This window comes from Prunus avium, chromosome 2 (genome assembly GCF_965620075.1).
Source record: "Prunus avium chromosome 2, drPruAviu1.hap1.1, whole genome shotgun sequence".
Lineage (NCBI taxonomy): Eukaryota > Viridiplantae > Streptophyta > Magnoliopsida > Rosales > Rosaceae > Prunus > Prunus avium.
In genome coordinates this window covers 25933128-25947522 of record NC_142285.1, presented here as the reverse complement: position 1 = coordinate 25947522, position 14395 = coordinate 25933128, and the positions used below count along the sequence as shown (strand labels likewise).

The window sequence follows — 14395 nt, the reverse complement described above, 5'->3', positions numbered from 1 at the left end:
GGTCGTCAGCTACCAACACCATGAATTTTCGGTTCGGCATGATGACGCCGATCATTCTAGACATGGCCGCCCTTTTCGGCCTCTCTCCTCTCGGCGTGGAAGTGAACGCCGCACTCGTTGCTCCTGAGGCAAAAGGGAGCTTCAAGGCTGCCTGGCCTACTCTTACGAGAGTCGCCGGGGCCAAGGCGAAGAACATGCTCAACTACTCCAGTTTTTACAGGAACTTTGGGGTAGAAGACATCGACGAAGACGATGCCATCGGCCCCCTCGGCGAAGTTGAGCATGCCGCATTCCTGCTGTACTGGCTGTGCAAGTTTGTGTTCTGCACCTAGGCGAACAAGGTTATCCTGGAGTTTGCCCACCTGGCCGATTACCTTGCCCAGGGCGGAAGGTTAGCACTCGGCCCATTCCTGCTCGGCCACATCTACTGCACGCTTCGCGACATCGTCACCGATGGGATGAAGCCGAAGCACGGCGGTCCGCTCTGGGCTTTCCAGTTCTGGCTGCAAGCCTACTTCCCAGAGCTGAGAGGGGCGGTCAATATTGCCGAAACCGAGCCGCTGGCCAACGCCTTCGCTCGAGCCCCCAGGAAGCACAATGCTGTTGTTAATATTATGTTAACTCGCAATTGTACGGGGCAATTAGTAGTATAGCAAGACAAGTACGAGGTCGTACCCACGAAGACTGAGAAGTTAAAACAAGTTATGTACTTAGATTACCAAATTCAAGAAAGTAGGAGGTTATGTCTAAAACAGAATTTAAAACAAGAGTGGTTGTGATTGTTGAACAAAAGAAGCAAAATGAAATTGCAAACAAAAACAAGTAAACAAATGTAACAAAGAGTGGTTTTAAGAGTTGGAAAACAGATTTTGAGACTAGGGCATTCGAATCACCATAACAATTCAATTCTGGGTTATAAAGATTCAAGTAACAAGTCTAATTCAGATTCAAAGATTGATTCTAGCTAAAGTATGATTAGGCCATGGTGTTTGGTCCTAACCTTGTGTTCCTAATTCCCTAATTTGATCATTTGTTGTCTAACCTAAAATTAAGCATTAGGAACCCATTAAGCATAGAAGAACATTTTAAACAACCAAGTATGTATCTAATCCCTGTTGTCGAATGTCCATACATACTCTTCCTATTCATAGTTCAATTCGAATTAAAGCATGGTGTATACTCTTAATTCAAACCAAGATAGTTAACAAACAAGTTCTAATGGTGATCAATCATTCAAACAAGCATGTTAACTTATAAGCATAATGAATAAGAACATGAATCATGAATCAAACTTGAAACTCCAAACTTATAAACCCAGAATATTCATGTTAGGTTACATCGAAGCCCTAGTTATGGATTTAGCTACTCATAATGGAAAAGAGACTTGAACAGAAATGAGAAAACATAATGAATACAATAAGAGTAGAAAAACCCTTTTTCTGAAGTTCTTGTGGTGTCCAAGGCTTCTCCAAGTGCTTCTCCACTTCTAATGCTTCTCCAAGAGCTTCCCCACTTCTAGAAAGATGTATGAAGGATATGGAGGTGATTTGGGATGAGTTTGAGTGAGTGGTGATGGCTAAGGAAGATGAAATTCGTAGGGAAATGGAAGAGAGGTTTGCTGGAGTTGTTTTGGTGATTGTTGGAGTGTTTGGGATTTTGAGAGTGTTTGAGGATGGTTGGAGTGAATTGTGGGGGTTGTGAATCTCAGGATTTGTTGTCTTGAATGTGGAATGGATGTGGTATTTATAGGGAGAGGGGAGTGACAAATCTGAATTCAATATGGCTAATGCATACAACACTTGCATTATAAAAGATGAATTGGTTGATGCACTTCACTAATGCATACAACACTTGCATTATAAAATCTGAATTGGTTGATGCACTTCACCAATAGATCCCACCAGCAGCCCTAGCTCATCTTCATGTCACCATGACCAAGCTTCCAACCAGAAATGATAGCTCATACCTAGCTCACCATGACCAAGCATCCAACCAGCACATGTTGAGGTCAGCATAACCAGCAACTTCAAGGGCTTACAACTTGGGCTTCTCTTAATCAAATTAGGACTTTAAGCACTCGAAATTGAAGTTCAGAATGTCTTCTTTCCAGCCATATATCATTTGGGCCAATCCAAGGTCGGAGGAGGAAGTTAAGGCCAAAACAAATTTCTAACGCATTTTGCGCGCTGATAAAATCCATCCTGAGCATGGCTCTGTGTTTGCTAGGTAACAGACTCCATATTTATCCAATGGGGCTGAATTTTGGATATGTTATAGTACACACCCATTGGAACAACTTTCATGAAGAATTCTACCTCATCCGAGCTGTGTAGGTTGCTGAAACAAAGCTTGCAATATGACCTACGGAACTGGACTGGCAGGGGGCTGTAGCCAAAATGAGTTTGTCTTTTAAGCTCTTCTTCCATTCATCCAAATTAGGCCTTAACATGCTTGAATTGCATGAATTATGCTCTCTTGCTCTATTGGCCTACAAAACACACAAAGGGAGGGAAATAACTTAGAATTATAGGAACTAAGCAAAAGAAGTAAGTAAATTGGGCATGTATATGTATGAAATTATGAGCTTAACACACCCCCAAACTTAGATTTTGCTAGTCCTCGAGCAAAACAAAAGAAAAACAAAGCTAAAAACAAAACAAAATAAGAAGTTAACTAGACCACTTTCGTAGGTAACTCGATTGCATTGAGCGTATGCAACAAGCCTTTAAACCTCTAGGCATCCCTAGTAGGAGGAGTTGTGTCTCCTGAGGGTTTAACAGATACGATACCCACAAACGTTTTTCTAACTCTACAAAACAAAATGGTTAGAAAACTTACTTTGAAATCAACTAATGAAAATGAAAGAAAGTTTTAGTCATACCTCCAACACCATAGAGTTGCCAAGATAGGTCATCAATCAGTGTGTACAAGTGGAAGCTATAGCTCAAAGGCACACAGTTTCAAAGCAAGCACACTCAAACCTTGAATAGAGAACATGCTTCGACTCTAATTCTCACAGATAACACTCAATCACTCAGAACCTATGTTTTAATTCTCTCAAGAAAGCATAAGTGAGTGTATGAAATAGAAGCACAAATTTGGTTAGATCTCATGAAAGGAATTAAATACTAAGAATAGAGATACACACATACTTACCAGCACCCATGAATACATCCTCAAAGATCAGCTAGGTCTTTCACAATGTTGTAATGAAAGGCTAAGGTTTAGGGGAAATGGAAGAATTGGAAGGAAAAACAAATAACTTAAGAACATACCAAGGTTGCATGCTTCATTAATCTGCAAGGCATCATTGATTTAGATTGGCATGGCAGCAAACTTCATGGTATCTCCTGGCATAGACTTTATTTTTCACACTTAGATCAAATCGAAACACTTTCATCTTCGTTGATTTGATCTGCATCTTCATTAACTTCATTGCACAGATTCACATCATCTTTATTTAGGTACATGGCTGCAACTTCCTTGCTTCAAACTTTATCTTGGCACACCTTGGTATATTTCTAAGCTATAGGGTATGGCTACAATAGGTCAAGTATCTCAGATTGAGATACAAAGGTAGGGAAATGATGAGGGTGATAGAAGAAAAAGCTTTAAGTGTTTGGCTTCAAGAGGGTTGATGGAACACACATATAGGTAGGGTGAAAAGAAAGCACATAGAATGGTTATGCACACATAGCCTAGCATCACTTCAATGAGTTCATTCATGAATGAGAGCAAGCACATGATATCTGCAAAAGAGAATCATCCTTAGTATTCAATCAAAATGGAATAATGAGATCAATTAGAGTGAATTGAAGAAAATAAGTATGGATGAGAAATAGAACACTTTAAACCCTCTCAAGAAAGCAATTAGGCTCGATATAGCTCACTAGGGTAGTCTCCACTATTTTCCTTCAAGAATTTGAGCATGGTACTTTAGCCACCAGAATTCTAAGAGCAAAAGCTTTGTGAAGTGCAAAATTCTGATATGAAAACCTCAAATAGCAGCTCCATAGCATTGATTGTATGACATTCTTAAAAAAATTAAAAAATTAAAAATAAAAAAAAATAAAAAAAAAAAAAAAAAAAAAAGTGACAAGAGAACGAAAATTGAAAACACAAATGGATAAGAAAATTGAAATTGAAAACCTTCCCCCCAGACCTGAATTGAACATTGTCCTCAATGTGAAAGCATACAAAAGATGATTGAGAACAAACAAATGATAAAGGGAAAAGTTTAGAAGAAGGTTTAGGAAAAATAAAAAAATAAAAAAAATGAATATATAAGCAACTCACGGATGACCAGTTAAGGGCCTCAGAAAACACAGCCAGGGGATCCGGGAAGGTTGGAGGGGTCACAATGGTCCCGCTTAAAACCCAAACTTCTTAGACACCGAAGGTGTCGCCTAAAGAACTCCTAGACACTGTATTGACGGAAGTGCTCACTGGAGTTACCATAAGTTAGCTCATATGAAAAATCTTTTTAAATTTTTAAATTTTTTTATTTTTTTTAAATTTTTATAAATTAAAAAAACAGAAATTTAAAATAATAACAAGTAAAGAGAAAGGATTGAAATGCTCCCCCTTGATGCGATTAGGTCGATTGCTACCAAGCACCTTCTTCTTGAACACATGGGTTGCCTCCCAAGAAGCGCCTTAGTTACTGTCTTGGCAAGACATTGTGCAATCAGCTAAGTTGATGGTACGAAGGGAAGTTGATCTACCACATGGCCAGTTTGGATGCCAGCTGAAACTCCCTCATAGAATGGCTTTAAACGTTGTCCATTTACTTTGAAAGTCGAGCCATCTTTAGGGTTTTGAATCTCCACAGCTCCATAGGGAGAAACATTGACCACGGTGAATGGGCCTTGCCATCTAGACTTCAATTTTCCTGGAAAGAGACGCAAACGTGAGTTAAACAAAAGAACTGACATACCTTTGGAGAACTCTTTCCGTTGAATGTTTCTGTCATGGTAACTCTTGGTTCGTTCTTTGTAAAGCTTTGCATTCTCATAAGACTCATGTCTAATTTCTTCCAATTCATTCAGCTGAAACTTTCTTGCATGGCCTGCCTTGTCTAGATCAAAATTTAACTTCTTGATGGCCCAAAAAGCATTGTGTTCAAGCTCCATTGGCAGGTGACAAGCTTTCCCAAACACAAGACGATAAGGGCTCATTCCAATGGGAGTCTTATATGCTGTCCTATAAGCCCATAATGCATCATTGAGCTTGGCTGCCCAATCTTTCCTTGTATTGTTCACCACCTTCTCCAGGATGTGCTTAATTTCTCTATTGCTTATTTCCACTTGACCAGAAGTTTGCGGATGATATGGTGTAGAGACTCGATGGGTGATGTTGTACTTCTTCATGAGTGCTTCGAATGGCTTGTTACAGAAGTGGCTGCCTCCATCACTAATGACAGCCCTTGGAGTACCAAACCTTGTGAAAATATTATCCTTCAAGAACTTCAGCACCACCTTATAATCATTGGTTTTGGTGGCTATGGCTTCCACCCATTTAGACACATAATCAACAGCAACAAGTATGTAAGTATAACCAAAGGAAGATGGGAATGGTCCCATGAAATCAATACCCCACACATCAAAGAGCTCCACAACAAGTATGTTATTCAATGGCATTTCATTCCTGCGACTTATGTTCCCCATCCTTTGGCACCTATCACACTTAACACAAAAATTAAATGCATCTTTAAATAGAGTGGGCCAAAAGAAACCAGATTGCAGAATTTTAAGTGCTGTTTTCTTAGCTCCAAAGTGACCTCCACAGGCCAATTCGTGGCTATGCCTAAGTATGCTTTCTTGCTCTTCTTCTGGAACACATCTTCTGATGAGTTGATCCGGGCAATGCTTGAATAAGAAAGGTTCATCCCATACATAATGTTTCACCATGGAAAAGAACTTCTTCTTATCCTGAGAAGTTAGATCATTTCTAAGAACACCACAAGCAAGATAATTAACAAAATCAGCATACCATGGCTCTTTGACTTGGGCAGCATATAGTTGTTCATCAGGGAAAGTCTCATTCAAGGGTAGCACAGCTCCTCCTTTTTCTTCAACCACAATTCTGCTCAAATGATCAGCTACCACATTCTCACATCCCTTCTTATCTCGAATCTCCAAATCGAATTCTTGCAGCAAGAGAATCCATCTAATCAAGCGTGGTTTGGCATCCTTCTTAGTGAGCAAGTATCTAAGGGCTGCATGGTCAGAATAAACAATTACTTTAGAACCAACAAGGTAAGAACGAAATTTTTCTAAAGCAAAAACCACAGCAAGCAACTCCTTCTCTGTTGTGGAGTAGTTGATTTGAGCATCATTCAAGGTCCGGCTAGCATAATGAATCACATGGGGCAGCTTGTTCTTCTTTTGACCTAAAACTGCACCAATAGCAAAGTCAGAGGCATCACACATTATTTCAAATGGTAAAGACCAATCCGGAGCTATGATAATAGGGGCTGAAGTTAGCTCCCTCTTCAAGGTAGAAAAAGCTTCCATGCAAGCTTCATTAAACTCAAAAACAGCATCCTTAGCAAGGAGATTACACAATGGCCTTGTAATGCTTGAGAAATTTTTGATGAACCTTCTATAGAATCCAGCATGACCTAGAAAGCTTCTAATTCCTTTAACAGAGGTAGGGGGTGGAAGATTTGAGATGAGGTCGATCTTGGCTTTATCCACTTCGATTCCCTTGCTTGAAATCACATGGCCTAGTACAATGCCTTGTCTCACCATGAAGTGACACTTCTCCCAATTCAAAATCAGATTTGTTTCCTGGCATCTTTTAAGCACTAGAGACAAGTGGTGAAGACAATTATCAAAAGAGGAACCAAAAACTGAAAAATCATCCATAAATACCTCAATGAATCGTTCCACCATATCTGAAAAGATTGACATCATGCATCTTTGGAAAGTTGCTGGGGCATTGCACAAACCGAATGGCATCCTTCTATAAGCAAACGTACCAAATGGGCATGTGAATGTGGTTTTCTCTTGGTCTTCCGGAGCAATGGGAATTTGATTATAACCTGAAAAACCATCAAGAAAACAATAGTAAGCATGGCCAGATAAACGTTCAAGCATTTGATCAATAAAAGGTAAGGGGAAATGATCTTTTCTAGTGGATGTGTTCAACTTCCTGTAATCAATGCAAACTCTCCAACCAGTGACAGTTCGTGTAGGAACTAGCTCATTCTTCTCATTCTTCACAACGGTGATTCCGGACTTCTTTGGAACAACTTGCACAGGGCTCACCCACTTAGAATCTGAAATTGGGTAGATGATTCCTACATCGAGTAGCTTTAAAACTTCAGCTCTAACCACCTCTTTCATGTTGGGATTTAGCCTCCTTTGGGCATCACGAGATGGTTTGCTGTCTTCTTCCATTAAAATCCGGTGCATGCACATGCTTGGACTAATTCCTTTGATGTCTGCTATGGTCCACCCAATGGCTGTTTTATGCTCTTTTAGAACTTTAATTAAGCTCTCTTCTTCATGTGAGGAGAGACCTGCAGCAATTATAACAGGGAGAGTTTCGTTAGCACCCAAATATGTATATTTAAGATTATTGGGAAGAGGTTTAAGTTCTAGCTTTGGTGGGATGACAATGGATGGCTCCAATTTCGTGGATGATGGTCCAAGAGGCTCGATTGGTGGCCTAAAGGATGGTGGGTATGGCGGAAACACTTCTAAGGCAGCCACCACTTCTTGGAACTCCGGTTCACAAAGATCTTCCTCTTCTTGTGTTAAGACAGCTTCTAGAGCATCATTAGACTTTCTCTGCAAAATTTTGGAAGAAACCTCATGATCCACAACATCAATTGAAAAGCAAGAATCAAGAGAGATAGAAGGTTGAGATAGAGCATTAAGCATTTTAAATTCAACAGTTTCACCCAAAACAGTCATGGAGAGAGTGCTATCTTTCACTTTGATGATTGTGTCTGCAGTGGCCATGAATGGCCTGCCTAGGAGAATGGGATCAACACGATCTCCATTTGGATTGTCTTCCATGTCCATCACTACAAAATCAGCAGGGAGAATTAGTGTATTAACTTGAACTAGAATATCTTCTACAATACCTTTTGGATATTTTATAGAATGATCAGCTAGTTCAAGTCGCATTGAAGTCTTCTTCATCCCTTCTAAGCCAAGCTCTTGATAAACTGAATATGGCAAAACATTGATGCTTGCTCCCAAGTCCAACATGGCTCTTCCAACCTTCTTGCCTCCAATGTTAATGGGAATGTCAAAGCTGCCAGGATCATCTAGTTTTGGTGGAAGCTTCCTTTGCAATACAGCACTTACATTCTGGTCGAGCTTTACTCCTTCATTTGGAGCGAAATTGAGCTTGTGAGTTTTCAAGTCCTTGATGAATTTTCCATATGCAGGAATCTGTTCAATAAGATCAAGCAAAGGCAAATTGATATTAACTTTACTCAAAATATCATAAATCTCTTTAAAAGCCTTATCTTGCTTTGCTTTCTTAAGACGGCCTGGAAATGGAATCTGTGGAACATATGGAGCGGGTGGCACGTATCTATCTTCTTGAAGATGTGGTGGCACAAATTTGTCATCCCTTTTATGCAATTGGAATTGATCGGATTTCTGAGAATCTGATTTGGCCTTAGGAGCAGATTGAGAAGTTTTGAGTTGTTCTCCTTCCGTGGCCATGGTCTCCTCCTCTTCATTTTCTACAATCACAACATCATTTGAAAGATTAGAATCATCTTTATTATCAATGATCTTACCTGATCTGAGCACATGAATGGCCTTGGCTTCTGGGTTCTTTGGATTGATCTCAGTTTGGCTTGGCCATTTCCCAGGCACTCTTTGAGTTATTTCAGCAGCTATTTGGCCTAATTGGACTTCCAATTTGGAGATGGCAGCTTGTGTAGTTTGCTGAAAATTGGATTGGTTGATTGCCATCTGCTTCACTATATCTTCCAATGATGATGATGATTGTTGTGGCCTTTGGAATGAATGGGGATTTGCTTGATTCTGGGTATTTCTCCATGAAAAGTTTGGATGATTCCTCCAACCTGGATTATAACTTTGAGAGTATGGATCATTTCTTGGACCTTGGTTGTAGGAATTTACCAACTTAGCTTGCTCTTGCACAAATTCTGGATATCCAGCCCCAAGTGGACAAGCTGTGGTAGCATGGTCATGAGATTCACAAATGCTACACACTTCCTTCGGAGGGCTTCTTGAGTTTAATGCAAGAAGAGCATCTAGCTTTTGTTCCAGTTTTGAAATCTGCACACTAGAAGCATCATTAGAACCACTAATAACACGTTTACCTCTTGTATCCGTATGTTGGGTCTCCATTGCTATCTCCTCAAAGAGTTCGTACGTTTCTTCTGGAGTTTTGGTTTTAAAAGAACCACCTGCAAAATTGGTGACTATATTATGACTAGAAGGGGTTAGTCCTTTATAAAACATACGCATTTGAAGCTTCAATGGAATCCCATGATGAGGACATTGGTTGAGCAACCCATTGAATTTCTCCCATGCTTCACAAAACGATTCATCATCTTGCTGTGCAAATAACAAGATCTTGTCCCTAAGCATGTCGGTCTTTTGCGTGGAGAAGTATTTTTCCAGGAACTTCTTTTGAATGGCAGACCATGTAGTGAGTGAACCAGGCTTCAAAGAATTCAACCAATACTTCGCCTTATCCTTTAAAGTGTATGGAAACACTCTCATTCGAAGTTGATCTTCTGTCACACCTGTCAAGGGAAAAGAACTCACAACATTAAAAATATCCTTTATATGAGTCAATGGATCTTCATTAGGTAAACCATAAAAGGAAGGCAGCATATTAAGATGAGAAGATTTAAGCTCATAATTTCGAGCTACAGTGGGCAGCAAAATGCTTGAAGGAGATGCTGGAATTGTTGGGATATCAAGTTCTCCCATGAACTCAATGGCAGCCATCATTTCTTCTTCTTCTTGGTCTGAACTTGCTTCCGAATTTGAAAGTGAAGAACCGGGAAGTTCAGTGTGGAGAGCAAGACTTGTAAATGTAGCAAGAGCTTGCTCTTTTGCAGTTGACAACTCCCTTTCTAGACGATTCTGAATTTCAGAGGTCACTCGTCTGGGTTGCAATGATGGTCCTGCGTTCAAAGATCTAGAACGTTGGAACGAAGACCTAACTTGTTCAAGTAATGGATTTTTAGACATAAACTACCTGAAACAGAAAATTAGATTAATTAGAAACACTAAAAAGAATAGGGTAACCTTGGGCACATAACCAGGGAAGAACTTTCGTTCAGTCCCCGGCAACGGCGCCAAAATTTGTTGTTAATATTATGTTAACTCGCAATTGTACGGGGCAATTAGTAGTATAGCAAGACAAGTACGAGGTCGTACCCACGAAGACTGAGAAGTTAAAACAAGTTATGTACTTAGATTACCAAATTCAAGAAAGTAGGAGGTTATGTCTAAAACAGAATTTAAAACAAGAGTGGTTGTGATTGTTGAACAAAAGAAGCAAAATGAAATTGCAAACAAAAACAAGTAAACAAATGTAACAAAGAGTGGTTTTAAGAGTTGGAAAACAGATTTTGAGACTAGGGCATTCGAATCACCATAACAATTCAATTCTGGGTTATAAAGATTCAAGTAACAAGTCTAATTCAGATTCAAAGATTGATTCTAGCTAAAGTATGATTAGGCCATGGTGTTTGGTCCTAACCTTGTGTTCCTAATTCCCTAATTTGATCATTTGTTGTCTAACCTAAAATTAAGCATTAGGAACCCATTAAGCATAGAAGAACATTTTAAACAACCAAGTATGTATCTAATCCCTGTTGTCGAATGTCCATACATACTCTTCCTATTCATAGTTCAATTCGAATTAAAGCATGGTGTATACTCTTAATTCAAACCAAGATAGTTAACAAACAAGTTCTAATGGTGATCAATCATTCAAACAAGCATGTTAACTTATAAGCATAATGAATAAGAACATGAATCATGAATCAAACTTGAAACTCCAAACTTATAAACCCAGAATATTCATGTTAGGTTACATCGAAGCCCTAGTTATGGATTTAGCTACTCATAATGGAAAAGAGACTTGAACAGAAATGAGAAAACATAATGAATACAATAAGAGTAGAAAAACCCTTTTTCTGAAGTTCTTGTGGTGTCCAAGGCTTCTCCAAGTGCTTCTCCACTTCTAATGCTTCTCCAAGAGCTTCCCCACTTCTAGAAAGATGTATGAAGGATATGGAGGTGATTTGGGATGAGTTTGAGTGAGTGGTGATGGCTAAGGAAGATGAAATTCGTAGGGAAATGGAAGAGAGGTTTGCTGGAGTTGTTTTGGTGATTGTTGGAGTGTTTGGGATTTTGAGAGTGTTTGAGGATGGTTGGAGTGAATTGTGGGGGTTGTGAATCTCAGGATTTGTTGTCTTGAATGTGGAATGGATGTGGTATTTATAGGGAGAGGGGAGTGACAAATCTGAATTCAATATGGCTAATGCATACAACACTTGCATTATAAAAGATGAATTGGTTGATGCACTTCACTAATGCATACAACACTTGCATTATAAAATCTGAATTGGTTGATGCACTTCACCAATAGATCCCACCAGCAGCCCTAGCTCATCTTCATGTCACCATGACCAAGCTTCCAACCAGAAATGATAGCTCATACCTAGCTCACCATGACCAAGCATCCAACCAGCACATGTTGAGGTCAGCATAACCAGCAACTTCAAGGGCTTACAACTTGGGCTTCTCTTAATCAAATTAGGACTTTAAGCACTCGAAATTGAAGTTCAGAATGTCTTCTTTCCAGCCATATATCATTTGGGCCAATCCAAGGTCGGAGGAGGAAGTTAAGGCCAAAACAAATTTCTAACGCATTTTGCGCGCTGATAAAATCCATCCTGAGCATGGCTCTGTGTTGGCTAGGTAACAGACTCCATATTTATCCAATGGGGCTGAATTTTGGATATGTTATAGTACACACCCATTGGAACAACGTTCATGAAGAATGCTGCCTCATCCGAGCTGTGTAGGTTGCTGAAACAAAGCTTGCAATATGACCTACGGAACTGGACTGGCAGGGGGCTGTAGCCAAAATGAGTTTGTCTTTTAAGCTCTTCTTCCATTCATCCAAATTAGGCCTTAACATGCTTGAATTGCATGAATTATGCTCTCTTGCTCTATTGGCCTACAAAACACACAAAGGGAGGGAAATAACTTAGAATTATAGGAACTAAGCAAAAGAAGTAAGTAAATTGGGCATGTATATGTATGAAATTATGAGCTTAACAAATGCCACGGCCTTCTGCTACAAGTTCTTCTACGGCTTGACCAAGAGGACTGGTACGCAGTTTCGAGTCTACCTTGCTCGGCCATTCCCCCTGTTCCTAACTCACGACCTCTTCGTCATTCCTGATGGCGAGACGGAGAATGATCTTAAAGAGATCTGGGGTTCCTTCCTGGTTTCGCGCGACCTTCACTGTGGCCTGTCCAAGGCCGGGGCCGAGGTTTATCTGCCAAACTTCTTGGCGCGGCAGTTCGGCCTGATTCAGACGGCCCCACTTCCCCCTCTGTCAACGAACCGGCTCTCGTCCTGGAGGGCCGACGTCGCCCAGCAGCACGGCGTGGCTGGCATTTCCTTCCAACTTCAACAGGGGATGACCTTCCTTACTCTGACGCCTTGGCTGCGTCGTAATGCCTATGACGAGGATGGAAGGGTTTGGTACGAGGAGTGTATCTCGGCCAGATTCACTCGACCTGTTGAAGAGGCTATGAGGGGGGCCTTGAAGAATGCAGATTGGGACCCTCTCACCCCCAAGGGTAGTAAGGTGAAGAAGGTATCAACCGGGCCTCCTCGCTCGAGTACCCCGGCCGTGGCCGCACCTAAGGTGACGCCCTCTCCCTCGGCTGGAACGACGGCTGCGGCTTTGACCACGGTCCCAACTCCCAAGGCGCCAGTCGTGGTGGGGGCGCGGAAGACCCTGGCGCATAGGACCGTGCCGTCCTCCCCGCCGGCTCGACCGATAGCTGCCGCCGGTAAGCCCTCTATCATTATTTTTCGCCGGCCTTTCTAAACCACTTTCGTCCTTGGTCATCTCACCTCTCTCTTTTTCTTTGTATACATAGCCCCGGGTCGTAAGAGGGGGCGAGAAGCTTCAAGTACTGAGGCCACACCGGTTGAGGCTGCGCCGGCCAGAAGCGCCGTGATTAAGACGGCGACGGTGGAGCGGCCGAGGAAAAGGACCCTCTTTGCTTCCTCGGAGGGCAGGGACGAGGAGGACGTCCCTCCTGTGATTGTGAGTGAAGCTCCCTCTGTGGCTGTGAGTATTCCTTGATTTCTTCCCTTTTCTTCCAGGTCACTGATCGGTTCATAATTGTATATCATTTTGTACCCTTCTAGCTTATGATTTGGTTATGTTTTTGAGTTAAACTTGTGCTTTTAATCCTTTTTGTGTTTATCTTTCAGTTCATTGAGCTTTAGGTAATAATGATGGCTTTAGAGAGCATAATTCATGCAATTCAAGCATGTTAAGGCCTAATTTGGATGAATGGATGAAGAGCTTAAAGACAAACTCATTTTGGCTACAGCCCCTTGCCAGTCCAGTTCCGTAGGTCACATTGCAATATTTGTTTCAGCAACCTACACAGCTCGGATGAGGCCGCATTCTTCATGAACGTTGTTCCAATAGGTGTGTACTATAACATATCCAAAATTCAGCCTCATTGGATAAATATGGAGTCTGTTACCTAGCAAACACAGAGCCATGCTCAGGATGGATTTTATCAGCGCGCAAAATGAGTTAGAAATTTGTTTTGGCCTTAACTTCCTCCTCCGACCTTGGATTGGCCCAAATGATATATGGCTGGAAAGAAGACATTCTGAACTTCAAGTTTGAGTGCTTAAAGTCCTAATTTGATTAAGAGAAGCCCAAGTTGTAAGCCCTTGACGTTTCTGGTCATGCTGACCTCAGCATGTGCTGGTTGGATGCTTGGTCATGGTGAGCTAGGTATGAGCTATCATTTCTGGTTGGAAGCTTGGTCATGGTGACATGAAGATGAGCTAGGTCTGCTGGTGGGATCTATTGGTGAAGTGCATCAACCAATTCAAGATTTTCTAATACAAGTGCATCACCCAATTTAGATTTTCTAATACAAGTGCATCAACCATTTCAGATTTTATAAAACAAGTGTTGTATGCATTAGCCATATTGAATTCAGATTTTCACTTCCCCTAGGCCTATAAATAGGGAAGTTCTCTAAGCTTGTAATCACACCCCAAGGGGGGGAGCTCTCAAGCACTTCTCTAGAGCTCCCTTCCCTTTTCTCCCTCAAATTCTCTTAGTTTCCCTTTGTAGTTCTCAATTGTTGTAATGAGATCATTC

General features: G+C 41.0%; 1 non-coding gene across 1 annotated transcript; it reads left to right on the top strand.

Moving 5' to 3' along the window:
* Nucleotides 1–9480: 9480 nt before the first annotated feature.
* LOC148296732 (small nucleolar RNA R71) lies at nt 9481–9587 on the top strand. The gene has a single exon (XR_015834178.1). It is a non-coding gene; the product is annotated as a small nucleolar RNA R71 (small nucleolar RNA).
* The last annotated feature ends 4808 nt before the right edge of the window (nt 9588–14395 follow it).